Raw genomic sequence first — 15,318 nt, forward strand, 5'->3', positions numbered from 1 at the left:
GATAATAAAACAGTACAGAAATCTTTCCCCAATGTTTTTCCCAGTGAGATATAGTTGTCTGATCTACCTGGTTGTTTTAACACTGGAATTCCATCCATACTCTCTGTCAAAGTTCTAGTCTAGCCAAAATTATAACTGTGACACTCTCTGACATATTGCATTTAAAAAAAAGGCATTCTGTTTTTGTAAACTGTATAAGAACGTTGTGATAATGGAAAGGTGGCTTATATACTTCAGTAAAGGTATTTCTAAAGCTATTCATTCTTCATGTACAATAGTTGACATTCACTAACAATGGCAAAATGCCAGATCTTTTATATCCAGTTCTGACATTGAGTGCCTGTTGTGTCTATGATTTCAGCAATAAACAGCTTTAAAACTTTACTGAGTTGAGCCCTGATTTTTGTTCTGCTCATAAGATTTAATCTGTTTACTCACTAAACATGTAATTAAAAAAAAAAAAAAAAAAAGCCATCTAGTGGCAGACCCAAGACCTCCTGTCATATTCACTGCATCTCAGAGTAGTGTTCTTCAGTTATTTCTATTTCTCTCTCAGAATTACTGGTTAGACAGTAATAAGCTAACGTGCTGTTTCTGTAGAACACAGGACTTATTAACTGAAGTCCCTTCAAAAGATGACAGACTTCAAGATTGGTGTTTCCACTGTCTGTGCAACTGCCCTGAGCACCAAGCGTTGCCTGCAATCACTATTACTGTCTTTTTAAAGAGAAAAAGCTCCTCTCATACACATGCTTTCTCCTAAAAAAAAAGCCACTAGATTTCTGGCTCCTGAATGAAGAGGTACATCTAACGTACAGCTCTGAGTCAGGCTTTCAAGCCCTGAAGCAATGTGAGATTTCAGACAAAACACTGTACACCTGGCATTTTCTGTTGGCCAGTCCACTGCAGTCTCTAAGTGAGTATGTAGTCCTCTGACCATACCTCAAAAGACACAGTTTCTCCATGAAGCACAGAGAGCTGAAGTACTCCAACTAGGCAGACTAGATAAGTCTGCTTAATTTCACTGCATTAAAATGTGTGCCTGGACCATACATGGTATATCCAGAAAAATCCGGACCACATACAACAAAGACAGTAAGTGACAAATACATATTTACTAGGAAAGGGCATCTTCAGCTTGTGTGCACACTGGCTTCAGCACAGTATCCGCCAAGGAGAGCAAAAATGGGAAATATCTTGTAAATCAGTATTAAAAGTAACACTATAAAGGGATACAGGCTACCTACTAAACAAGAGTCAAAGCCATTCAAACTGTAAAGCAGGTTAATCTAACTTCCTAAATTAATACAGTAACTCTTCTACCAATTAATCTCAAAAGTAAGTATCAGTGACAGACTGAGAGGACTAGTGAGCCGGTCACTACCTGACTGAAGTCTACAAGCTTTTTAACGTGGATATCAAGAAACTAATTCACCACACCTGCTGGATTTCAACTAAACAACTGGCCTACCTAAGAAAATTCCTCACAATAAAACACCTTTGTATGATAATTGAGCTACAAGATAAGATATGTCTATTACATAAAGTGATTTTTGACTATGAGAAGATTTCATTTTAGTATAAAATTTCTTTATGTAAGAGCTTTCCAGAGCCAGTGACAAAGGTTACATTTAGCTCTTTTAACACATAGTAAAAGAGAATGAGGTTTCCACTGGCCTTGTGTATATCAAATCATCAAACAATGGAAAGAAAATTAAATAATGATAAAACTCTTCCCATAGCTTTTCACATTCTACACAAAAGATAACTTCCCCCAAAAAAGAGCACTGGAAATAAAATTAGTTGAATCTGAAATTCACTGATACTCATCTCCCTAGCTACACATGTACTTTAGAGCATGAAGACTTAACATTAGCAAAACCACAAAATTCAGTGAAGTAATAAGAAATTAATACACTGATTTCTGCTAAGTTAACTGTAAAAATAAATCAGAAATAAAATTATTTCAAATGAAAGTTCAAAAAGGAGAGATTCTCCACCAATTTAAAGACATTATGAATTAGTTACCTATTTTTTTTACCAACTTTATTACAGGAAATTAATATGGGAAGGATAAACGTGACAATAAGACAATCATATAATTGAATCTAAAAAAACTGGTTTCAAGGTACTTATCACCTTGAAACTATACAAAGGTTTTGAATTTAGATCTAAATTGGATCAAGCAGCAGAAAACTATAGATATGCCTCACAAAAAACAGACCAGACTAAGGTATCAAAGTCCTCATATAAGAATAGTGAATTCTTCAGCATTTAAGAGTATGCTAATAAATATGAAAATTCAGTTAAATTGGGCAATGCTCACACTTTACCAGCTCTTCTTGCATTTTAAGTTTTCACATAAATTGTGTAATTCTTTGTAGTTACAAAGAACTGAGATATAACTCTTCAGTATTTGGTGAGTTATTTTTTATACTCCATAGTACACACTGCTAGAATCACTTTTCAATGAAAAACTAGTGTTACTATCTCCCAAGTTGCTTTTTAATATAAAGGGTCTTCAAGTAGAAAGTGATTTTCACTTTTTCTGATTTACCAGACAGTATTTTCAAAATGTTTGCATCATTTGATTGCACATACAGAACAGGTTATAATTTGTGCATAGTAAAGAAAACACTCAAAGCCAGAAATAAATATGAAGGAACTTTAACTAAACTTAATCAAATCTGTTATAAGAAATATTTTGCACTGGAAAGGAGCCACATGATAACCTTAGTTTTAACAGCAAAACTTCAGGTACTATCAAAAGAGGTGAGAATGAACTGATGTAAGAGAAAACAAGTATTAGCATCACACAAATTTTTGGAAATACCTGATTTTTCAGACATCCGAAAGTGGTGTATTTTTAGACTGATATTGGAGTTACAGCATTGAAAGTTATTTTAAGCATGTTCTCATTTACATGTGTAACTCTAGCTTAGACATGCATGAATATTAGCAAGATTGGGCCCTAGGATTTTTTTTTAGGCCAGCTTGATACTGACAAATGATACATAAAAAACAAGTAGAATTGAAGAATGTCTATTTTGTAAACCACAACATAAACTTAAATTCAAAAATAGCATGTTTTTGCTTCAAAAGTATAGAGCATTTTTTGTGTGAAAGAAACTGATGTATTGCACAGCATTCATCTTTAAACTAATACAGTTTTTGCAACTGGGAGTTGAGTTTACAAGAGGACTACATTTACAAAAATCTACTGAAAAGTTTCATACAAATTTAAGCACCAAAGAATTATATCTCTAGCAATCTTCCACTTAAACAATATATTTAAGTCTTTCAGATATTTTCAGGGAAAATGTGGAAAAAAGAAGTTTTTAAGATTAAAATAACCAAGAAAAATTACTGCTGCAGCAGAAAACTAAAACTTTACCTTCCAGTCCTATGTAGTTTATCATTCAGCATTTTCATAGTGGATTTCAAGTCCAATATGCTAATAAAAAAAATGTAGATATAGATAAAAATATTTTTAGAAGGAGAGAAACGGGCTGCCTTTTTTTTTTCCTTTCTGGGTTTGTTTTGATTTAATTATGAGATGCTACTGGAAGAGAAAGATTATGTATCTGGAGCAAATGTGGTGTTTCTTTTAACTAGATCTCATTTCATGAAGAAAAGTTCTGAGAAAGAAACTGAGAAAAGCAAGGCATGTAATAATTATGTCAGATGTAAAGAGGATGTTTTCAACATTTTTCACAAGCAGGCATAGCCAGAGTACAAAGTACTTATGTTGTATGCATTGACAGTCCTCAAATCATGTAAAACCTTAAATTATGAGTGAGTTAAACTTCATTTATCATAAAAAGCCGCTTACGTTTAGCCATTTTTACAGCCGTGACAACAATAAAACATTAAATATAGAGGACCTATCACTGTAATATTTACAATATGCAGTATATTGGGTAGCATTTGTCAGATTTCTGAGGAACAGAGAGCAAGTTGCTGTTGCAAAATCACAGAAAGCAAAGTACTACAATTTTTACTTTGCAGAGTGTCACATGCCGTCCTTCTACTTCCTTGCAAAAAACGTGTTGGATAACAGACTGATTCTTGGTGTTGAGGAAATGCAAGTATCTAGTATATTATTTCTGCCAATTATATAGCATAACACCTTTGCACAGTTAAAAGATGGTTAATGTAGAATTTAGCCAGACAGGGTGGGTATTGTTCTCCAAAGATGGCACAAAGAACTGTCTTCACGGAATGATGAAAGGTTTTATTTTGTAAAAATGAAGTCCATGACACCAGCTTGAATGCATAATTCCTGAGATATCTTGCTTATGACATGCATTTTTCTCCCCATGAAGCAATATTTCTACTGTGGTTATTCAAGTCATTTAAACAAAAAATTTCCTACTGACATTTAAACTTCTCTTCTGGGTCCCCTCAGAGTCCAGACGCAGCAGGCTTTTAACGTGTAAAGACATTCATTCATCATCCTGGAGTACTGAACGAGCGTTAGGGAAATGTAGGATAACTTCAGGAGTGTTTTTTTCTTTTGCTAGGGCTGAAATTACTGGCAGTCCAGTATGCAATATTATTTTCTGCTGCTTACATTTTACTGTATGTTTTTTCACTGTAGACATTTTACAGACATGATAGGCATTTCAGAATTCCTGTCATCTAATAAGTAAGAATATTGCCGCAGTGAATAAATAGAAACAAGGTATTCACTGAAATGCAAAGCAACATTAAACTTAGAAGTGGCCTCCCAAAAGTAAGATCGAAATGGATTGCCACGGCAGTGATAAAATAGAGCCTTATCCCTATGTACTCAATGCACATCTTTTCGCTGGATAGGTTGAAAAGCTTTTCACACAGCCTACAATTCTCTTTCACTGGCTTCAAACTGGCTTTCAGAAAAACTCCAAGCAATATGCTGCTTCTGTTATTCTGAGCAAGTATATGACTGCTGAGCACGACTTCTAAGCAGATCATAATTTGTGCACTAATGAAGAAACAATTTGGGGTAATAAATTGTATTTTTAGTCTTAAAAATACTATGTAGTTACCACATCATGTTTTCCTCTTTCTATGAGAAAAACAAGAAAGAAGGGTAGATACAGAGATTTCACAACAAATCTTTTTCCAGGCTTACAGGTTATTCACAAAAAGGATTGCCTGAGACTTGGATTTGGCTCCCAACATATCAACTTAGGAGCATTTCTGCTGGGAGGTGAAAGGCAAAGAGAGTCAGATGAAGAGTCAGAGAAAAGGATAGTCGGTCACAAAGCTCAGCAGCCAGGGCTGACCACAGTGAATTCAATGACGAACTGTAAATGCATATACCTACAATAATAGCAGAAGTACAGCTGCACCTGAGAAACACATGAGACTAAAATAGAAGAGCAAGAGAGAAGACTTGCTGGGTGGGTGGAGAAAGTCATTGTAGTTGAGTAAACAAAAGCAGCAGTAGAAGTTTTCCTTAGCAAAGAATTATTTACAAGAGATGGCTGCACACTGCTTATGTTATACCAAGAGTTATTAATACTAAAGATCATATTTGCTGTTTATGTATGTTATCTGAAAGCCATGAAATTACCTGTAAGGAATAGATGGTAGAGTGGTGAATGGGTGAGTAGAAAAAAGGAAGAAAGATGACAAAAGAAAAATGAATAAACTTAAAGTTTTAAAGTTTAACTACATTCTCTAAAGTTTTAAAAAGGAATAAATATTCTTACACGTTTTATTAAATGTGCTGCATATGCAAGTGCATACATCTTGACAAGATGGTGGAATCTTGTGTCCATTACAGGATGAAACAGAATCCATACTCTTTAAATCCACAAACCATCTAGAAAAAGAGAGTCTTGTCCTGCTCTCTAACTGGGTCTCTTGCTGTTACGGCAGAACACAAATTAAAAATAATAATGAAGCCATCACAAAACCTTCTGAGTACCAAGTATAGAAGATACCAAGCATGAGGCAGAAGTTCTACAAATCTTTCTTCTGGTGGCAAGGCGGGTCAAAGCAGATCTCACCTCCTCTCCCCTCCCAGGAGGGAATCTTACCCATACTCTGCACTCTCATACCAGCAAAACTATTTAGAGGCACGGGGGTTATTCAATATGGTTAAAAAAAAAATCTTGGTTGTTGGTTTTGTTTGTGTTTGTTTTGTTGTTGTTGTTCTTTTCGTGATTTGCGTTGGTTTGGTTTTTTGGTGCCATAGAATTACTCAATTTAGGTTGGTTGTGTATGTAGTCCTCTAAATAATTCAGTTGAACGGGCTGTTAGACAGTAGAAATGTATAGCCAAAGAGTTACAATAATTTAATTTTTCCATTAAAAAAAAAAAAAAAAATACATCTGGAACCAAGGCTTCAAATGTCACATACAGTTTTTGAAAATCAGCAGCAGATATTCAGTCAGGAAATGAAGAGATTTGATGTGAATTCTTTATACTGAGGAAAAAAAGAAAGCTTCAGAGAAAATACCAGTTTTCCTTTCTCTAATAAAGTTTCTCATTCACTGACTGAAGATAGTGATGCTCCCCGTGATTCTTTACCATTATGACAACTAGCAGCTGAACCAAAAATTGACAGAATCCTTCACAATATTACTCTACGTGACACTAGCAGCAGTGTGAAATTGAGTGTGATCACAGACCCAGTCAATTCTGCTGGTTCAGGGAGTTTTCAGTTTAGGTCAATTTTATCTTCAGATCCTTACGCTCTTGAATAATAGAAGTAAAGAAAACAAAGATATAGAAAAAGACAGTAGAATGAAAGCCTATAAAAAGGAAACAAGAACAGAAAATTTTAGAAATTGCTAAAAGCTTTTCCTGTCCTCTAAGAACACAAGTCAACACAGCAAGGAGTAAACTCTGTGCATATAAAGGGTAGTTCTCTCTCACCTGCCTTAAACCCAAAGAATCCATGTATTGTTTGAGATTCAGACACTGATTCTATGTCCTCTATAGCACACCAGAAGCCCTTTGAGAAGCAAACTTTATACCCCGTTTAATACTTGTTACCAACAACAACAAAAAGGTAGTCTTTTCATTAAAAAAAAAAAAATCATTTCTCCCCACTTGTTGACTATCCTCTTCATCCTGAGAACTTCTGACAAGGTAGTATTCTAAAGCCTTCTTTTGCTGTTTTCTCATTACTCCTTTTTCATGTTAAATCCAATCCTCACTCCTTCAGTCCTTACTAAAGAATAACTACTTGCCATCCCTCACCGTGATTGTTGTAACAGCTGTTGCTAGTTTGCCAATCAGTCCCATGCAATCTCCTCTCATTCTCTTTGTGTAGTTTCTTTCCCAATTTTTGCATGAGAAACTAAAGAGCATATCTGAGTGAATACTCAGTAAGTTACAAGTATTTACTAGTGAGTATAAGGAAGGGTGGCAAAATCCAGCCCTTGTTCCACTTGTGCCTGGTCAATCTTTATTAAAAAAATATATATATAAAATCTTCACACTACAGCACTTTACAACAATGTACAACTGCTTTTCTCGGGGATGCATAAGCCACAATAAATCTTTTGCAAAGTTAAGTAAAATACACTAGGAATACATGTGCAGTTTAGTCTGAAAGGCAGCTAAAAATCCAATTTAATTAACATTACCTTTAAGTGAATGGAGATTTTACCCATAGTACCTAATTCACAGGCTACCCTCTGCCCACATCCGAAATTAGCATTAGATTTGCTGAAATACAAAAAGAAAAAAAGGAAAATTTCTATTAACTACATCTCTTCTTTCCAAAGCTTGATTTCCCCTTAGACCGTCAACTAGTCCATTTTGATGCTCATCCTTGTATTTTATCCCCTTCACTGTAGCAAATAGAAATATTTAAAAACTACCTTTACAGCACTTGTGTGTTCCTTGAATGTGGTCTTTTACTTCAATGTAACATAAAATTAGGTTTAGCAATCTCTTCTGTCCAAGAACAACTTATACCTCAATGATTTACACAGGTTAGTAAGTGAAACTGTAGCTGAAACTGTAGTGTACTGTAGTGAAAATACAGTAGCTGAGGTATGACTCATTTCTAGTCAGAGATCAAATTAAAATTTTTAGTTTCCAAAAAGAAAAGTGTTAAATGGATTTTGTTTCTGATAAAAGATTATTCTTCATATCTCTTGTTATATCAAGTTGTAGTCCTAAAAAATCCAAGCAGGGATCATCATCGGATTAAATATATACGTAGAGTCCACGGGAACAGGACCTAAGTGGGTTTTATCAGTCATAATGTTAGATGGTTGTCACTGCATCTATTAGTGCAATTTCAGATAATTTTGCTAACAGTTCAAATGCTTTCATCTGAAATTGTACATCTAATGGTCAATCTACCATAAAGTGGAATTAGCTGCCAAGATAATGTCTCTCAGAGCTGAGTTGGAGGTGTTTCAGTCCAAACTTCAACAAGCTTCATTCCTGCTGTGATCTAAGGGCACTGCCCACTGTCAATTAGCACGTGCTTCATCCTTCTTTCTTCCTCACCCCGCTTGCTCTGGCAGTGGATAAATATGAGCTCAATCTTTGCTGGCTGGCTGGCTGCCTTCCTCTGACTGAGCCCTGCTCCCTGCCCTTGGAAATGGCTGATGTACTTTTGAGTGTCATTATGGACATATCTCAGCCTTACCCTGTACCAAAAGGTAGAGATCAGGTGGGAACAGTATTTCAGCCAAAATGATTTGTCACATCTCTCTTCACAGATGAAATCAATGCAATTTTTAACACTACTTTAAAGACAATGATTCCTGAAAAAAAAAAAAAAAAAAAAGAAAGAAAGAAAGGACAACTCTCAAAGCATCGGTGCCTATCAGAAGGGAAGAACATCTAGAACAACTTGACCATTTATTTTTTTATGTTCAAAATGCTCCTGCTCTAAATCTTCCATATGGGTCAAGATCATGCACAGGAGGACGACCGTGAGTCTTACCTCTGCATTTCTACACTGCCAAACAGCCATGACAGCATATCCTGGAAGACTGCTGACCTTTCTTGCTTTCTCTTCCCCTTGAAGGAAGTAAAAGTTCAGCTAGAAGTCTTGGGTATTGGTGCACACAAGGACTAGAGTAGAGAACCACCATGGGTGTTACCCTACAGATTTCTGTAAAGCAGCCCTGCACTCAAATAATGAAGGCAAAGCGATGCTGCTCTCGTTAGACTGCTGCAATAGAACCATGATGAACAGATTTCTCTGTGGGGGATTATTTAAGGCTTTTGCAGAAACACTTCCAATTGAACAGACGATGCTGAAATACACTTGTTTTCTGAAAGTGTGTCTGCTTAGCCATGGAACTTACATTCAACAGGAGACTATTACATTGTCATAACATGTGATTTCATTTACATTACCTCTTCATTAACAATGGAACATTTAGCAGCTATTAGAAGAGACTCTCAAGAGTTCTAGATTTCAGCGGAGCTCACACGCAGACTGTATTTAGGTACTATACTGCAATAGTGTAAGATTAGAAACGTAATTTGAATTAACAAAACTAATATCAGCTTTGACTCATTCATATTTCTACAGGAAAAGTATTTGCAAACACTCCATGCTTATCTTTCTATATTCTATAGTTAAAACACTTCCCATGCTTTTCAAGAATCTTTGCGAATTCTTTCTTACCTTATTATAGATGTACTATTTGGGCTACAAGGTACTAGATAAATTAAATCTTTAAAGCAATTTATAAAGCAGATGGATTATCTCTTTTGCTAAAGTTTAGTAAATAAAACGCTGGTTTTCACATAGCACATATAGGCACATACTTAGATATGTACATGTGCTAGAGAAAGATCAATTGTCTCTGTTTGGTAAAATGTTAATAATAAAAAAACCCCTAGTCCTAGAGTATCCATCATTAAATTGGTAAATTCATAGTCCTGAAGTAAGAGGTCAACATATAAAACTTGTTTTCTTTATGGACCTGAATGAAAGAATGCAATTTCAAATGTACAAACATATAACATAACAGATCTGCAATTCAGGTCTTGTATGAAATTATCTTTATTGCACAAATAAAAGTGTAATTTAATGCTTTAGTCATTCTGATAATTTGCAGACCATGACTCTTCTAAGCCTACAGAATTTATTAGTTTATAGCTTCAACTACTATCTTTAATTCAGTAAAATGTTACTGTAACATTTAAAAAGTCAACATCTATGAAGTCGAAATACTTAAAAAAAACCCAGAAGTGTTGGTCTACAGAAGTCTGATTGTAGTATCTATATATTACCTTTAATAATTATTATTTTGTTAGCTACATTAGAAATGTTCTTAAATACTGAATTTCATAGCCTGTTTGCTTCAGTGCATTAGCAAATATTTTGCATCTCTGTTTCCTAAATATTTGTTTTACCTGGAATGATTTATAATACATACTGTAGCTTCAAAGTCAACCATAGGGTATTTTACTGTTATGACAGAGGCATGTGCCCAGGAGTTGACATTCCCTCATTTAACAAACAATAATAATTGCAATATTGCAACAAGCAATATACCACACACACACACACACACCAATACAAAAATTGTATTTTTCAAGATCAGAATTTTGGGGTTTATCCATAATGAACTCTGAGTTTAGTAAATACAATGTTTCTATATATACTTTGTGTAAAACATTGGTATGTATCTTCTGGAAGTGTCTGAAGAGCAGGTACTTGCAACCTACCATGGACATTAAAGTTAACATCAGCACTGTAAATTTTAGGATGAGAGAAAGACTTCAAGTGGTACAATCTAGAAGCAATAGAGAAGAATATGCTTAATAATGCTGGAGAATCTTCTTATATAGGTTTACTGATAGAAAGTTGGGAAAAATATGTAGATATTACAGAAGAAAGGTATCTTTGTTTCATAGGAGGATTTTTCAAGCAGAATTCATTTTCTTGTATAACTTGTGCTGACATGATTTTAATAAAATATATGGTAAATACACAAATGCAACTCTACAAAAGAGCTTTACAGAATCCACTATGTCATGGAAAGACTTTTAAAATAATGCTTCTACTTGGGGGTTGGGCTTTTTTTCCCCTCAAAAAGCCCTTTTCAGCATTTTCTCACACTCCATATTTTATCAAAGATATTCCACAAATCCAGATGTCAAGACATGACTGTTTTGTAAATCTTGGATAACACATTCAGCTCTATTTATCAGCTGTGTGGGAAGTCAAACTTTGTTTTGGAAGAAATTCAATCTTAATGTTAAACCTCATATTCATTCAAGCTAACATTTTTACAGGATCTAAGGAAAAAACAAAAGCTGCATTATTCCAATTTTTAGAAATGCTCATTTGGGAAAGCATAGAAAAGAATTCACGTTCAGAAGACAGCAGCAATGCTCATAAGAATTATGTGAATATTTTGGCAGGCAAGAATAAAAGAAAGTATTTAAGAAATTTATCTATAATAGTAAAAAGACCAAGGTTGGGATAAGACAGAAAAAGATTCTTAAGTGATAACTGTAGCATCTGACACAATAAGCAAAGAGACCAGTTTCACAATGGTGAATTTAACTTTTGTAAAGCTCAACATTTTTGCTGACTTGGGAGACACACATGCCAAACCCTTTCAGCATGTAGACCAGCATCTGGGGACTTTATTTACTCATGAATTTTTTTATGTCAAAGGAAGACAAAATTATGTTGATCACAAAAATTAAGATTGACTCCATAAAACATAAGTATGTAAGAGCCCATTCACAATTTTAATTATGAGGATATTCTAAGAATTACTGTAGAGAATAACTATTTAATTTGTTAAATTTAATGTCTTATTTAATTCAATTTCTGGCACTTTCCTTAAGCACATGTCTTTGATTAAGAGAGTGGGAAACATTTTATCTGCGGAAAAAAACACAGCAAATGTAAGATCACATTATGTTGCTTCATGTTATGCCAACTTCTTTTTACACATTACACTCAGAAAACTTTCAAAACAAAATGCAACAAGTTTATGCGGTTACTCTCTGAGTTTCTCATAGAAATTTTCAAGTTATGCAAGAAATAAGAGATGTGAACAAAGAGATTAGAAAATAAAGATTAACTGTGCAGAAATTGATTTATTTGTCACTTTGTTACTGAAGTCCACTGCTTAATCCGGTATGTTATTACCACCAGTAAAAAAGTACTACCTTAGCTGTTTAGTTTTTAAAGGACGGCAAAAGGAGTGTTCTTATACCATCGCTAATGCAGTCTTCACAATACTAAATAGTAACTGTTTCCAATCAGTGTAAGTGGCATGAAGTGAAATAAAACTCAAGTAGTAAGTGACATAAAACTTGAGTTCAATTATCAATTCAGTCAAATGATGTCAGTAAAAGATAAAAAAATATTTCACTAGACAATATATATAATATTGCCCCACCTTTAATTTGGCTTCACAGACATTTCTTAACTGTTTAGCTATATTTACCTACCAAAAGAAAAGCAATGAAAACCCAGCCTTCTCTTAGCTGATGCTCTAAAACTGTGCAAAGTCTGTCCCAGTGCTGCTGGCCAAGCTAACAACTTAATTACCACAGCCCTTTCAGAAGTGTTACCATCATTGAAATATAATCATTAAATATTCTAACACCCTATTCAGTTCCCTGGAAGAGTGGAGCTTACTATTTTAAGAAAGCCTGCCTATTTAAATGCCATTAACTATCCAATTAGTACTGTCTGCTCCTTGCTAGCTCCAGAGTACTGGGATAATCTTTTAATTGTTAACCGCTATTGAATAATTTTCACAATTACGCTTTTATACAGTCTGTGATAATTAAGACAGACTACCCCTAGAACCTCATCTTTTTTATTCAGTACGTAGTGACAACCAGAAAGACAATCACCTGTAGAAAACATACGTGTGTGACAGGGGGTAAGGCTAACACCGACGCACTCCGTCTGCACCTGCCTCCCGCAGCCCTCACAGGAAAGCGCGCGCTGCCCGGCGCAGCCCCGCTCACCGCATCCAAATCAAGGACCCATTCCGGCCTCGGAGCTGCGGGCTCACGGACAACAGGCCACCGCGCCTGCGGAGCTCCGCTTACAACGCTGATTAAGCCGAGAGAAATCACCGACGCCGTTCCCCACGGCTCCACCTGCCGGGCTGCCGGGCACCCGCGCAGCCCCCTCAATTCCTCCCCGGGGGGCGCCCCACGGCGCACAGGGCATAGCCGCCTGCCGCCCCAGCGCGTATCTTCCGCGCAGCAGGGTGAAAACACCCTCTCCATGCCTCATGCGGATCGGCAAGTTTGTCTCCTTAGAAGGAGGCGTGCCTCCAAGCACTCACAAGGCACAGGCTCCCAGCAAGGCACATCCTTGGAGATGTTGGAAACAAAGCGAAATTACCTACAAGGGCAGAGGTCCGCTTGGGGACGCCAGGAGCCGCACGCCGGCCGGCGAGACGCCCCTTCGCAATCCGCCCGCCCTGCCTCCGCAGGACGGTGCCTGTTGCACGGGCCCCGCGGGCTCCCTCCAGGGCAAAGAAAAAACTTCTCTTCGACGGGCGCCCGCACCGCGAACGGGGCTCCGGGAGGCAGCCCCGAGCGGCAGGAGGGGCGCACGGCTCGGACAAGACCCTTCTCCCGATAAGGACAGAACTAGACTGCAGAGCGGGACCCCCTCCTCTCCGCAGGCTTCCCTCTGCGCAAAACCCCGAGCACTCGCCCCCCTGCAAAAGGCAAGGCGCAGAGTGCGGGAGCCAACAGGAGGCAAAGTTTGATAAATGAGCACCTCCTGCAGTGACAGATAACTACGGAGCGGAGGTACCCTCCGTGCTGTGCTGGGCATAAGTGCAGAAAAAAGGCACTCACCTGTCCGTTGCCCCTCCGGCAGCCGCAGAGGGGAAGGTGGGCAGGCTAGAGACTCAGCCCCGCGCTCCTCTCCCGTCCTTCGGCCCCAGCGGCAGGGAGGATGCCGGGCAGAGGCCCCAGAGAGCGGCGGGGCCGCCCTGGGGCGGGCGGGCACCCCGTCAGTAAAGCAGGTGAAGTGGGGCGTTTGCCGCCGCCGGAAAGCAACACGTTTGGCTCTGAACTTTGCAGCTCCAGTCACAAACAAACAAATACAGACCAGGAAGGACAGATCCCATCTGATCCCAGCCTGCTCGGCAGCCGCTGCCTCTCTTATTGGTGCGGAGGTTATTTATTTATTTGATTTCTCCCCCCCCCTCCTCCTCCACATACACACACCCCCCCACCCCCTTCGCTTTTACTTCGCTTTCCCTCCCCCCTCCCCGGCCTTCCCTCCCCTCCCGCACGCCGCCGAGACAGTCCCGGTCCCTTCGCGCCGCGCAGCGTGGCCGCGGCTGCTCTGCGGCCGGCGGCAGCGGCGGGTGCCGGGCGAGGGGCGGGCGCGCCGCGGGGAGGCGGGCGCGGAGGCGGGCGGGAGCGGGGCAGCCGCCGCACCGCTGCCGGGAGACAGCGGAACACCAGCGGGAGGTGCCCCCGGATGCCCCGTCCTCTGAACTGGGGTGCGGGGGCAGAAGGATGATCCCCACCTTGCCTCTGGCCACCGCAGGGACGGAGCAGCCGGGCAGGGGGATGCTTGGCGACAGGAGCCGGAAAGGAGGGTGGCCAGTGCGTACCGAGCGACTGCTGCGAGGAGCCCGGGGGCCCCGCGGCGGCGTTTTGCTGCCCCCGCCCGTGGGGAGTCCCGGCGGCCGCGGTGCGGCGGGAGCGGACTTCGCCGCGGTGCGGCAGCGGCGGTGCCGGGAACGTGCGCCCGGCAGCCCCGGGCGGGAGCGGGTGTGGGTGCACAGGAGGGTACGGCTGTTTCGCCGTGTGCGCATACGGGCACGCTCGTGTCTATGTAAGTGCCTCTATATGAGTGTTTACGTACGTGTGTCTCCGGTAACGTTGCACGAAGCTTGTTTTCAAGGAGACTCCGGGCTTGCTAGCCGCAGTGCACTTTGTGTGCATCGCTTTTACGTTCTGCTATAGCTTATGCGTTACCAGTGCAGAGCAAGCTTTATTTCACCTGTCTTATCGGCTGCTGAACCTTTGTTTACTCTTTTTATTCCCCTATTTCCGCCCCCGTCCCCCAAATCCACATACAACTCGAGCAACACAGCAGGTCTCACCCGTCCATTCCTGAGGGCCAAGTACAGCACTACGCAAGGAAAGGGAACATAAGTTAAAAGCTGAGGAAGTGAAACTGCATGAAGGATTCCCTCCACTGCTGCTGCTGCAGCATCCGTCTCATTGCAGCTGTCAGTGGGGAAAAAAAAACCCGTTTCTGTCCCACAGTGGCTGTTTTTATCTCGCTGTATACACACGTGACAGAATATTGACATTATTTTCTCCTATCCCTCCCCCTTTAGAAATTAGGGTTCAAATTAGATGTCCCAGTGGTAGATGGCAGAA

General features: G+C 39.3%; 1 protein-coding gene across 21 annotated transcripts in view; it reads right to left on the reverse strand.

Moving 5' to 3' along the window:
* TENM3 (teneurin transmembrane protein 3) overlaps positions 1-14,090 on the reverse strand; it is a 1,347,463-nt gene extending 1,333,373 nt beyond the window's left edge. For 10 of the 21 annotated variants that reach the window (XM_065061291.1, XM_065061286.1, XM_065061280.1 and 7 more), the window contains exon 1: positions 13,771-14,089. The gene's annotated coding sequence lies outside the window, so the exon portion shown is untranslated. Of the gene's footprint in view, positions 1-13,770 lie in introns of all 21 variants that reach the window. The other 11 variants (XM_065061257.1, XM_065061277.1, XM_065061276.1 and 8 more) reach the window with 2 other exon arrangements.
* Between the last annotated feature and the right edge of the window lie 1,228 nt (positions 14,091-15,318).

Source organism: Columba livia, chromosome 4 (genome assembly GCF_036013475.1).
Source record: "Columba livia isolate bColLiv1 breed racing homer chromosome 4, bColLiv1.pat.W.v2, whole genome shotgun sequence".
Lineage (NCBI taxonomy): Eukaryota > Metazoa > Chordata > Aves > Columbiformes > Columbidae > Columba > Columba livia.